The sequence below is a fragment of the Schistocerca nitens genome, chromosome 5 (genome assembly GCF_023898315.1).
Source record: "Schistocerca nitens isolate TAMUIC-IGC-003100 chromosome 5, iqSchNite1.1, whole genome shotgun sequence".
Taxonomy (NCBI): Eukaryota; Metazoa; Arthropoda; class Insecta; order Orthoptera; family Acrididae; genus Schistocerca; species Schistocerca nitens.
In genome coordinates, this window is record NC_064618.1 from 631751862 (window position 1) to 631766631 (window position 14770).

Below are 14770 nucleotides of genomic sequence, written 5' to 3' on the forward strand. Positions count from 1 at the left end.
AAGGTCAAGTTAACGACCATGTCAGAGAAATAATATTAGTCTTCTTCTTATATTTATCAGTTACAAACAACTATTTCTCTCGAGTTCTTTTCCTATTTGGAAAATTACAAATATTCTTTTATATCCATCACCTATACAAGTTAATTATTTTTATTTCTTCACATCAAATGACACACAAATAATAATTATCTCTGCTGAGGGCGGCTTTTGTTATGGCTATACTACTTGGCAAATGCTGGTCCCTGTGCTGAGAGATGCTGTTCTGGCTGATATGAGACGCTTGTCACCAGGTTTTTGGGAAACTATCAGGTGAAAAAAAAGCAATTTTTGTACATCTTACAGTCTAATATACTCGTTCGATAAAGAACTGAATCTCTCTTCGTGACCCATCATATGTAATGCGCTACATCGAATTAGGTAAAACACTACACAATACTTTAAATAGTTTGCAGACGTAAAAACGCATTGCGTAAACTTTGCATATGGTTCAGTGCAGCCCATTGATTGCAGTAAATGAAATGTCGATAAGATACCTAAATTTGGTTTCAAATTGAGAGCAGGACGATATCTTATTTCCTCCTCGAGTTATTGGGTTTTATATCCGATGGATCTTCGCGCTTGACACGCCCATTCACGCCCTTGCGCAATGCGAACCATGTGGTAATAACAATCGTCGAATCTCATAAGCAATTCAAAATATCGAAAAGAGATTTTTTGCACATGATAGCACGCATTGAGGCACACATGTTGTATAATAAATTCTCGAAACGTTTTCATTCAGTGAGATGTGGAAGTAACAGCCGTGAGAGGTCGCCGGTTTAGACTGCATACATGCATCAATAGCAATGTAGGAAACTCCAGGCATCCTTATAATCCGTTTCACGTATCATTCAAAATATAACTTCTTTCTTTCTTTACGGCTCAAGATTAGAGGAAATTCTGTTTATTTCAAATGGGAAGAGGGGAACAGATCTTCAGTTTATTGTCAACTGTGAAAGAGTGCTAACATAGCTAATTCTCCGACCCAACAAAGAAAGTGAATAAAAAAAATTGAACAGAAACCTAGGCACCACCACAATTTCAGGTCTTGAAGCAACACAGTCGAATCAAAATTTTACCTCTGCAGGTGTTGGTAAACGTGTCTCACTAACGTTTCCTTAATGAATGGTTACTTGCCACAATATTCTATAAGTGAACGATAACTCTGTACAAAGATCGCATTAATGGTTCCTTTACGATAAAATTTTTAAACAGTTCAGGGAAAGAGTTTTAAAATTCTCAGGCAACGTACCTTGTATGACCAAAGCGAAGTTCTGTTTTAAACCTTCTAGTGCCTGTTAAACGAAATATCCTCAGTTGAGTCAATATCTTGCTCAATGCAAATCACCAAACCAATCTCCAACATAAATACAACAGCTACTCAATTGCATTAGAGGGTGCCAAACAGGATCACCAGCAACAAGATACACAACAAATAGGATCATAGTATGCAGCACTACCAACACAACGCTGCTATGATCTAAGAATTCATATATGCTCACTCTCTGTACCATTATACACTAGACCTCCCCGTATTAACAATTCTGTCATACATTTAAAACCAATTTTGACAATAATAATCGAAACCCGCTCTACCGCATTTTTTACCAGTAGAAAACTCAAGGAACTACAAAATTTCTTGGTAGTCATCTCTATATAGCTGACTTCCCCACGCCTCTAACTATATGACGATATACACCCCAGTGGCGAACCAAAAAGTTATGACGATAATACACGGTCCAATCACATTCATGTGATCACCTGTGAAAAGCCTGAATAAGCACCAAAAGCCTGAATGACTACCGTTTCCAGAGCGGACGAGCTGGAAGCGAGTTACTGAGGTTCTGGAAGAAACCGACAGGCATGCAGAGCCGTGCCGACAACAGTACCACGGCCAGATGCACAACGTTCCACAATTGAGGATCGATGGTGAGAACAGATTCTCAAATGGACTTTAATCCGGTGTTTTGGTGGTCATGGAAGTAAGGCTGCTCTTCGAACGACGCTCGTTCGCTGCAAGCTGTGAGACACGCGTAAATTTTCCTGCTTGTAGGTACCCACCGTACCGAGGAAAATTGAACTGCAGATGAGGGATGGGCATGGTCTCCAGCGATACATGCATACTTGTGTTGATCCACTGCACCTTCCAGAATACCACAAAAGCATTCCCCAAACCATAAGGCTCTCAATTCCGGCCTGCACCTTTCCGGCGATTGTTGCAAGGCCATACACAGCAACGGCCATCTCTCCGATGGAGCATCAAACGTGAATCATCGGAAAAGACCACCTGTAGGCACTCAGTGGACGTCCAGTTGCGCTACTAGCGTGCAAATTCCAGCCTCCGTCACCGATGAACAGCAGTCAGCGTGGGCGCACGAATCAGGTGCCAGCTGCAGAGGCTCATATAAAGCAGCGTTCTCTGAACGGTCGTTGAGCAGACATTGTTGGTAACCCCTTCGTTTGTCTGAGCGGTCAGTTGCTCAAAAGCTGCTCTTCAGTTCGCTCATACTCATCTCAGCTGGCGTCGTTCACCCCCGTCATTTGGGGTCGTGGTGCACCAGGGTTGCATCGGCGCCGGTTTCGGGTAGTGCCATTTTGCCATGCACGGTTCACCTTAACCGCAACGGTAGGCGAACAGATTACACACTTTGCCGTTGCGAAAATGCTTTCCTCCTTGGCCCGAAAGTAAATAATATGTTGTCCGCGTCCTGCCATCGCTCTCCACCCGCAACCCTTCCCCGACGCGCTTTATATACCCTTCACTAATTGTACTACCGCTTGTCATCTCGCGTGGTTACTGAACGTTGACGTCGAATATAGACGGTGGGCACATTAACGTTACCGGATCACATCACCTATTACCACGACGCCAAATACCATCAAAGCTTTTGCCCCATCACGGTGTCTTAGGCTGGAGCTGCTATGCCCTCTAAATCGAAATGAATGTCATCGTCCATCACGTTATCAACGAGTTCTTCCTCTCCTTAGAGAACCGCCATGTATTTTTCCACACATCAGCTCCTACCACCGCGATTAACGAAGAATTCACATTACACTCCTAATTTTTTCTCTTTGATGTTTAAATTCTCGGAAAGGTGTTCTGATTCTTGTATATGCTAACCTGTTCTTGACAATTTCCATTTGATTTATATTTATTTTCCCTACAGCCACTTCACCTTGGCTTCGTTGAAGTTCTTTTCAGTTTCATTTCGAAGTGATTTATGTCGAAAAATCCTTTGTTTTCCTGAAGGTTCTTTTTTTCCTCCCTTCGTCAATCAATTCAAGTATTTTTTGTCTTTTCCACCCTTTGTTTGCAGTCACCTTTAGTACACCTTTTATTCTTTTCTGTCGAACGACTGTCATTGCCCCTCTTTGGAGGTTTTCATTATTCCCCATCCTAATTACATACTATGATACAGACGACTGCAATATATACAGCCTCAGAGAACTCTGAACCTACGTGACCATTCCTCACTAGTTCAGTATCCCACTTCATTATACGGCAACACGTCTTTATTATTACTATATATCTCGGTCTACATAAACTCCGTGGTACTTCATACACTCAGCCTAAGTGGTATCATCCTGCATCTCCTCGTCATTTCCAATTATACCTTCCCCTCTCGTGATTTTTTATGAGTATATTTGTATTACTAGAATTATTAGCAGAAGTTAAGGAATCTCCTGTCTTTTGTGCTTTTCATGACAAGGCATTTGTTTCTTAGTTTTCTTGAAGTTCTGTTCTTTCATTCAGAGGCAATTTAAATTATCTCACGGGAAATTTGATCGATAAAAGAAAAAAAATGCTACATGTTCTTGTCTGTCACTATCACTAAAAGAAAAAAAAGAGAATCGTTGATTTCGACTCAAGTTGAACATGGACTAAAATTTATTGAACTAGTCTTAATTTGGGTTATTTTCGTCTTGATTCCAATGCGTAAATTAGTGTTATGTAAATAATAAAGTGGCGTGACTGGTATATGTATATAAATAGAACAGTACATATGTGTCTCTAATTTAGTTGTATGTGACTTGATAAATACTATAAAAAAGAGAAGCACGAAACGAATTATAAAGCCAGAGTGACCAATTCAGACAACTAAGGGCACGTCAGCGTACGGGAACCTGTTCAAATAACAAAAAAAGTTTACACAGATTAGAGACGGGGATCTCCTTCCAGCTCTGGAAACATTTTTATAATAGGGGTAATATTGCGCTTCTTGATGTGTATCTGGTGTAACAGAATTATATAGACTCTAATACAGTCTGTTCAAGTTGAACTGAAAGTTGACAAGGGCCTTTGGAACTCCTGTGGTTTGCGTGGAGCAATATCAATCCAGAGCTTCATAACACAGAGTTACGCTCAAACTCGCAAGCACGCAATAATCTACGTTCCAGTGAAGTGCTTGAATGAGAAACAGCTTTTAATTACTCTAACAGCTACGGCAATGTCTTCTTCACAAAAGGTAACTCAGCTATTGAACCTTACTTCATGTGCGCTGTTTAATTAAATTCAGAGGAACACAATTCGAACTAGTGATGTACCACCGGAATATTTCTCCGGAGATATTTTGCTACTACCAAGGGGAAAATTTCACATGGAAAACACACAGACGGCCCAAACTCAAAACAACGAAGCGTCATGTCCAGTATAGCATAAGGGCTATTGCACCAACAGCAGTTATGTTACGGTGATTCTAAGCAATGGCTGTATCATAGATTTCGTGACTTCTTCTTACATGAGAAATATGATGATGTCTAAATTTGTGTCTTTTTTAAACATATATATCTTCTGCAAGGCTTGATACGGCGTTCTTTATCATAATTACTAACACATGCTTATATACATATGTACTAAGTCGTGTGTATCACACTTTGTATTTATAAAGATCCTGGAGGGATTTGGATGGTTTTGAATTTTATTAAGTCTAGTGTGTTGCATGTGTGTTTATGTTTACTATAAACTGCTCACCCCTATGCCTGTCATTTACGATTTTAATATACAACGGGACATGCTTTAGTAAACTATGCATGTAGACAGCACAATATCTGCCATAAAATTTTGTTTCTCGCCGAGACTAATATTTAGGCCAATTATAATCGCGAGCATCATAATCACTAGGATATTCCCGAAAAACTTAGTTTTTATTGCCGTTATGCCCTTCTTTTTGTGTTACGTGCAGCTAGTTTGTGAGCGTGAGTTTTGCACACTTTAATCTGCTTGACTGTCACATGTTTCCGTTGGCATCTAACGAGGAGAACACAGGAAGTGCCATATTCTGATTTCCCAGAAACTTCGCTCAGTGGATGAGGAGCCAAAACAAGCGAACGCGTGTCTCGGCTTATCCGTAGATATTCGACAGTTTCTGAGAAGACGGTAGTAAAAGTTTTCTACGTTCTTTAGATGCATTTTAGAGCGCCACAGGTTCAGCTGAAATGATGGAAAAGTAGCTAGCGTCACGCTGTTGCACTTTTTACGTCCTCTGTTGGACACCCGATTATTGTTTTGTTTTATTTTCTTTTTTTCTTTTATCTACTCATGTCCGTAGAAGATTACTGCACGAACGTTTATGATCAAGTAATTGGATACAAGGCATTATATCAAACGTAAAATTACAGCTGGGTTTCACAGAAGGTATCATGTAGTTATAATGTATGTGTGTTTGTGTGGTATTTTCAAGGGTTACAACTTTCTCATATTCTTATATTTGATTCTTACATCAATTCTTAATTCTTATTTAGTCGCAGACACACACAGCAAAAAGACTTTCACAAGTAAAGCTTTCGGCCAATGGCCTTCGTCAACAATAACACATACTCTCTCTGACTCACACACACACACAGACACACACACACCACATTGGTTTTAGTTGCCTGAGACTGCAGACGTGTGTGCGAGTTGCGTTTGCGTGTGTGTGTGTGTGTGTGTGTGTATTGTTGACGAAAGCCATTGGCCGAAAGCTTTACTTGTGAAAGTCTTTTTGTTGTGACTATCTGCGACTCAGCATCTCCGCTCGCTATATGGAGAGTAGCAACTTTCCTTCTCATAATATTGTTACATTCCATCCAGGATTTTCCATTGTTTGACTTAATTCTTGTTTTATTGTTATGTTTATTCTTCAGCTGGTTTTGCTGCATTTCCTTGGATGATACCGATCGCAGGAAGATTCGAAACACAGATAGTCCGATCACCGCGAGAATCGCAGGAAAGAGGTTTGCCACAGCGACATTTCTTGGTATTAACCTCACACGGGAAAGAAAAATCGTTAACATTGTTGAAGTTTTCACGCGTTGGCAATAATTTCGCGGCAAACCACGTATAACGGATCACCTTCCCGAAAACTGGCGTTTGAAACTGATTATAAAGCAAGATACACCACAGGAATGTCACTGAAAACAAATTTAAATTCATTTTAGTACTTTTTTTGCATTAATTCGCCAGACATGCAATTAGTAGACGAATTTTGTTTCAGTACGCATTGGAAATTATTCCTACCTTCTACGGACATGGGTAGATAAATTAGAATGAAAATACAAATAAATGTAATAATCGGGTTTCTAATACGCGGCGCACAAGTGTGAAGCCTCTACGCCAGCCACTGTGCCACCTGTACCGTTGACTTACTCACTCGCTAAATAGGCACATAAGAGACCTAGAAAATTTTGACCGTCGCTTTCACAAAAACGATAGAATATCTACAAATGAGCCGAGACACATGTTTGCATATTTTGACTCTTCTTCGTTGAACGAAGTTTGTGGGAAATAGGGTTATGGCGCTTGCCGTATTCTCTTCGTAAGTAACGATAACTATTATATGATACACTTGCTGCACAGGTACTCCGTTTTCCAGTCACTAACAGAACTGGGCAAGAAATACAGTAGGAGTAATCCACTAAATTACATCTCCGTATCGTTAACGTCGATATGCAACAGGATTTTTGGAACACATGTTGTGCTTCGAACGTTATGAATTACCTCAAAGAGAACGGTCTATTGGCATACAGTCAACACGGATTTAGAAACCATCGGCTTTTGACACTGTATGTCACAAACGGCTTGTAATGAAACTGCATCCGTACGGAATATTGCCTCGGTTATGCTACTGGATTCGTGGTTTCCTGTCAAAGAGATCACAGTTCGTAGCAATTGACGGGAAGTTATCGAGTAAAACAGAAGTGATTTCTGGCGTTACCCAAGGTAATGTTACAGGCCATCTGCTGTATCTTGTCTATATAAACGAATTAGGGGACAGTCTGAGCATCCGTCTTGGGTTGTTTGTAGATGAGGCTGTCGTTTATCGCCTATTAAATTCCTCATAAAATCAAAATAAATTGTAAAACGATTTAGAAAAGATATCTGCACGGTGCGACAAGTGGAAATTGACATTAAGTAATGAAAAGGCTGAGTGCTAAAAGGAATCCGTGAAACCTCACTACACGATAAATCAGTCAAATCTAAAGGCCATAAATTCAATTAAATACCTAGAAATTGCAATCACGAACAACTTAAATTGGGAAGAACACATAGGAAATGTTGTGAGGAAGGCAAACCAAAGACTGGGACGTACTGGCAAAACACTTAGAAGATGCAACAGATCTACTAGAGAGATTGTCCACACTACGCTTGTTCGTCCACTTTTGGAGTATGCTGCGATGTGTGGGATTCTTACCAGATAGGATTAAGGGGCTACAACGAGAAAGTTCAAAGAAGAACAGCACGTTTTGTATAATCGGAGATAGTGTCACGGATAACATTGAAACAAAAGCGTTTTTCGTTGCATTCTTATCTCCTCGCAAAATTTCAGTCACCAACTTTCTCCTCCGAATGTGAAAATACTTGGTTGACAGCGACCTACAGAAGGAGCCGATAGCCATAGCAAAATAAGTGAAATTAGATCTCGCACGGAAAGATATGGGTGATTGTATTTTCCGCTGTTCGAGGTTAGAATAATAGAGAATTATTGTGAAGGTGGTTTGCCAGGCCCTTAAGTGTAATTTGCAGAGTATCCATGTACATGTAGATAGGCCTCGACGACTCGATAAAGCCAGCTTGAGCAATACGACGCCCAATGTAAAATTGAGAAGTTTTCTCTGAAGGAACTTGGAGATCGGCTGTCCCCGATTATCTTTAACTTCATCCTGGAGGAAGTTATTCGTAAATAAACAAGCACAGCTGACTCCGGATTAAGATTCGGTTACAAAATTGGCAATTTATTTAAATAGTCAATCTCCTAGCCGTCGAAGATTACCTCACATTTGTTGCGTCCAGTGACTGAAACTAATTGCAAGCTATCCTCTTTCCACCTCTTAGCAGCTAAAGCTGCGTTGAAGACCACCATCAACAAGACCAAGTGTATTACAAACATCGAAGAATCATCCGACCTCAGTGCGTACTACATGAATACAGAAAATTGATTCCTTCAGACAGCTGACAGAGTGGATGATCCCGTAAAATCAACGAGTCTCTGCTCATGGAGAACAGGGGTATCAAACAGGAGAAAAATATTCATCTTCGTAAGAATATTATTTACGGAACTCAGTCCCCTTCCCTCAAACAGTAACTCCAACATTCCGGTACCACATGGATACCTATTGTACTGTACTCCTCAGAATACCTGTACAGCGTCGTAAAGAGAAATGTCAGACGACTAAAAAAAAATGGCTCTGAGCACTATGGGACTCAACAGCTGTGGTCATAAGTCCCCTAGAACTTAGAACTACTTAAACCTAACTAACCTAAGGACATCACACACATCCATGCCCGAGGCAGGATTCGAACCTGCGACCGTAGCAGAGGACTAAAACTGAAGGACAGAAAGATTCTGATAATATTATGGGTCCTACCAAAGACTACTGTGTACTCACCAACAACAAGAAACTCTACCAACCAGATTAATCTTCTATGGCCAGATACACAACTGGAGGCTCGACTCAAAGATTGTGAGCACTGTCTCCAGAGAAAAGTCGTTAAGGTCATATAGGCAGGACCATTTAGGAAAGTCCTTCAGAAAAGTAGAAATTGACCACGACATTCGGGACAGAGATCAGTACAGAATAATCGTCGGAACTTCATATTGTCTCTAGTCACTAACAGAATTAAAAATGTGTCCAGGAATTCGGTTGAAATGGATACAGTATACGAAAAACACGCATAAAACTAGGATGAGACAGTATTCGGCTTATAAAACGCTCACCAGAATTAAGAACTGCTTGGTGCAGTGTAACCCTAAAAGGAATATAAAAATAAATATTTAAAAACCTTGTTTCTCGATTCGTGAATTTTATTTGCTATGTAATATTTCTCATCAAGTTTTAAGGATTCTGTTTTGTTCGATAATTTTATTCTTACTAGTATGATGACTTGAAACCGTCACTTCGTAATGAACAGGGAGTATATTTGCTATATGAATAGATGCATGCCCGCATCTCGTGGTCGTGCGGTAGCGTTCTCGCTTCCCACGCCCGGGTTCGATTCCCGGCGGGGTCAGGGATTTTCTCTGCCTCGTGATGGCTGGGTGTTGTGTGCTGTCCTTAGGTTAGTTAGGTTTAAGTAGTTCTGAGTTCTAGGGGACTGATGACCATAGCTGTTCAGTCCCATAGTGCTCAGAGCCATTTGAACCATTTGAATAGATGCATGGCCCATAATGCATGCAAAATTCAAGAGGATGCATTTATACACCGTTGAACGTTAAATGGCTTGTGGTTATTATAACGGAGATATCTCAATTGATGCTCATAATTATTATATAAAGAAGAAAAGCAAAGCGTTATGCTCTAGACCAGACAATCCGGACCGACCGAGTGCGGTGTCATCCTGTACCGATGGCATCATTTGGATGCAATGTAAGGGGAATGGGGTCAGCACATTGCTCCTTCGGTCGTTGACGGCTTTGTTGACTCTGAAGCCACTATTTCTCAATCAATTAGCCCCTGAACTGGCATCACAGGGCTGAGCGCAACTTATTCCAGTCCCCCCCCCCCCCCCACACCAAGGAAAACTGGCGGAATCTTTAACCGAACATGGATCCTTCGCACATCAGCCAGACACACTTACCACTGAGCTACGGAGATGAGCTCGTGATTTATATGATGCATTAAAATTAAGTTATCACGCGCAATCTGAAGAGTTCTGATTGAAAAATTTGGTCACTCGCTACTTCACATTCTGTGTAATTTTGGTCATAAATTGCTACGTCGAGAGTCTTAAAAAAGTAAGTTAAATACTGTTATAACAGGCCGAATAACTTTAATGGAATGCTGCACTGAATTTCAAACTGACACACATACATGACTCTATTTTCAACGTGACTGCCATATCTCTGTAAAGAATGGTTGGAATGTTCTTCCAGTCATTCAGTTCCTCGGGGACAGAAATCCACTCCTTGGTCACAGAACCATTCGAGAACCGCTGTGTGAACATCTTACTGATGCAAAATCACTTTCACCCCAGAGGTTCTTCCTCGATTGCCAGACACTGCTGTTCGTGGCCAACATCGATGGCCTTTTGTACTGATTAGCACCGCCCATATCGGTGCGGCCTTCGTCAAACTGTTTGCACCATTTCACTATGGTTGTCCACATAGCGCCAGAATTTTGCGATGAATCTGTGTGCTATTTAAATGTTTTACCAACATGGATTGTACTGTCACACATACTTCAACTTTGTTTTACAACTGAATCACAATTTCCCTCACAAATTGCGATTCATCTTCTATGCAATCCGCAGCAGAACTGTGTTCACAGGAAACCCAGAACACGTACTGTCCTCTGACAAGACTCCACCCATAATGGTCTTAGAGTGGGACGTCATACGTAACTTATTTTTCCGAGGTCCCTACATGCGGTACGCCAAAAGTAAAAGAAAAAAAATGTGACAATGTGACAGGGAAGTTTGAAATGACATGTTTGTTAGTGCATTTGATCTTCTATCAAAGTAACGATCTTCACAAAATATTTAAGTAAATTGGTTATTAGTCCATTTAAATGGAACATGCAAGATATCAAATGCTCACAGAAAAGAAAGTTTACCAAATGAGGTCAGAATAATATAGTATTACGGTCACTAGCTGATATGGTCAAAATATATTATTTCAACCAATTGGTTGAATTTCTTAGACATCACAATACACGTTCACATAGCCTGCACCAGTTTTCTATTTACAGGAAACGCATTACCAGCAGCACAACCACGCATGAAAACATAAACTACCGTAGAACATACGAACAACACAGTTTCCGATATATGCTACAAAGGTTGAATAAAACTCGTGTGTATGATGACAGTTACAGAATTGAGCTAAGGACAAACAAACGAATACCTGTTGAAAGTAAACACAAAACAAAGATGATAGACAAACTAAACCACAAAACTGAAACGAAAATGGAAGAGACAACCAACGCACCGGAACAAACATGTCAACATCAACATAAAAACACAGACACGCGGAGCTTAAACACAGAAAACAAACACTACTGAACAAGAAACTTTTACAATAGCAAATTTGTGGCGTCTACTCACCTACACCAACAAAGCAGATTACAGAATTTGTAACATACTCAAAAAAGGACTGAAAATAGGTTGCATAAAAGATAGCTGTAGGAAAAAAGTGAGGACAACTAACAACGGCAAAGCCGAACTCAACAAATCTGGGATCTATTAACTCACATATCAAGACAGTACTCAGTTTATATCAGACAGACAGGTAGAAATTTTATCTTGAGATACACTTATCATATAAGAGCCCTTACGAGTAACAGCAGTCACTTTACATTTATAGAGCACGTATGGATATGAACGAGAGACGAACAGGCATCAACATCGACGTAACAATTCCAAAATACGACAATAGTCCTTCACAGAAATTTATAACGGAAAACTATTACCATAAAAACATAAAGTAGAAGGAAAAGTTATAATGAATGATTGCACAGCACTCTGCAACGAAATCTTCTTCACAGCTTTAAAAAAAGCTATCAGAAGATCCAAGAATATATCACACACTGATACACACACACACACACAAAGTCTGCTGTCATTACAAATTTAAGAATGAAATTTCTACCGAAAACACTTAAAACAAGATGGTGGAACGGGTAAATATCTGACAAATAATGCCACAGGGTGTTGTAGAAAGCACAATTTACTTTACCTGTAAATGCTTAAAAACCGGAATTAGCAGAAAGTGAGTACACTCAATTTGCATACAGATCCCCACCCCCTCCCCACTCATCAATTTGAATAGCTCACTCATAATCGAAAAATATTACTTAAACCTAACGAACGATAGCACAGGTGATTTCCTGATAGTAATAGTTTTTTACATTGATTTTATTCACCTGAATCAAAAAAATACTGTTATTTTTGTACTATCACATACATTTATTTTAAAATTTAGTGTTTGTAACTAAAATATTAAAAGCGCAACATGCCCAATGAAACACAATTATAAACATTTATTTAAAAGTAAATAGCTAATTAGAAGTAATTGATTTTGCCTTATTGTCTCTTTGAAAATGAAACTATTATATAGCACACATCAGCTGATGGCAGAACTGTCGACTGTTATAATCGCGGGAATCAGATACAAGTACTCAAATAGTGCCGAGGAGGAGTATCCAGCAGAGTCTTTGAGGTGACTATTTCGTTTTGGTTTGTTTGTTGAACTGTAACCAAGCATAGCACAAAGTGAACAATTCAGATATAGTTTGTTATATTTGTAGATGTTTTATGATCGCCACTCAGAGACGGAACCCAACATCATTTGATAAAAATGTTATTTTGCTTTTTTGGAGTGAAACGGAGAGATCAGGATATATCATGGGCCACTCATAAAGTGTGTAGCGCTTGTGTTAAGGAGTGAAGAAACTGGTCAAAGAGAAATTTTAAGTCCCTTAAATCTGGAGTTCCAACGGTATAGTGTTCACCAAAGAACCACTTGGTTGACTGTGAATAGTATTTGAAAAGTGAAGGGCTTCAATATGATAACAGAAGATGAATGGTTTTTTTTCTGATTTTGGGTCTGCTGTAAGACCTGTACGACATGGTATTGGTGTTCCTGTATGTAACTCTCCTAAGAGCCTTTAGTTAATGTATTCTGAATCAAGTCGCACTCAAATGAGCCTTGTGACGATTCTCTACAGGTCCCAACTATTTGCACAGCTGGAGTAAAGTGATTTGGCCAGAGATTTAAATAACCAAGACGATATCTCAGTACTCCTAGCTTCAGGGCTGATGGAAAAGAATTTCCTAGCTCCAGGAACAAGTGACTTATTTTAGAGACACAGAGAGATAGACTTGAAAAGAATTTCCTAGCTCCAGGAACAAGTGACTTATTTTAGAGACACAGAGAGATAGACTTAGAACAGTATCTTAGCCAGGAAATTTCTTTATTATACCGCATAATATTCCAAAACTTATTAACACTACAAAGCGGCAACATCCTAGGAGACTCATGAGAAACTCGAGCTGCTACTCAAAAAAGGAAATTACAGTGACCATCAGCGGGTGATATGCGGCGCTTTTAGTGTTTTGTGTATGATGTTAGAACTATAACAGGAACCATTGAAGAACACGAGAATTTCCTTAAAGAAATATACTGATTTTAGGATCTAGAATGTTATCAAGAATAGCTTCGTAGATTCTCAGAAAATTCTGCTATCATTTTCGCATATTAAATTGGGAGTAATGAAGCAAGAGAAATTTACAATGGCACTGGATAAAACTCTCAATTGTTTTAAATACCTAATCAACAAGTTTTCTTCGCTCTAATAGGCAATTGTCAAAGAGAGTATATTTATAGGGACGCAGAACAGCAAACTAAATAAAGATAAAAATTCTGAATAACGTGTGTCAAGAAGAGGGAGCGTGGATTGGTTTCAAGGAAGTTATTCAGAAGTTCTTGGGAAATAAGTTTGAAGGTACACTTCCTTCACTAATGTTTAGAAAAGTTTCCAGGAAACAGGTGAGAGTTTCCATCAAGCCATCAAAGAACGGGAAAGATAGTATCAGGGGCGATGGAGTCCATCCATGATGGCTGACTATTGTTGAATAATGCAACGTGGTAGCCATGCACGACAGAAGTGAATATCTGGCATACGAACTTTTTCATCCAAACAGCAGTGGTACTATTGACTTGTTGACCTAAATCAACAAACGGATTTTGTTTGTCTTTTTTTCTTTGAATTTTGTATCTTACAATAAGTTTCAAGTTAATGTACAACTTTTTTATTTTTGTGCACTAAATTCTGTCTCATCTATGAAAATAGCGAAACAAAATATGTATTTCATTCATTTTTCGTACATAATATTGGTTTTATAGCTTACACGAAATGCTAAATTGCAACTTTCAAGCCTGTTTAAGGTTTTGTATTAAGTAAACTTTTTAAGAATTCTTATGTGATAAATGGCTATAGAATTATATTTTGTTAATCATACATATACAACGTACAAAACACATCACTGGATTTAAAAAAGGTCTCTAAAACGTTTTTTGGCCTGTGTAATTAAAGAATAAAAAAACAAGTCAGTGTTGATGGCAGTACATAAGATAATGACAGCACTTTAAAGAAACAAAAGGCTAAAATGGCTGTAGTTGCACTTCAACCCTAACTCTTTATTAAATGTATGTATAATGACACTGAAAATCCCCAAATTAATTGCAGATGACAAATTGGAGCAAAATACAAGCCTAACTACAACCGTCTGACAACCAAATAAACATCAGTATGCGAC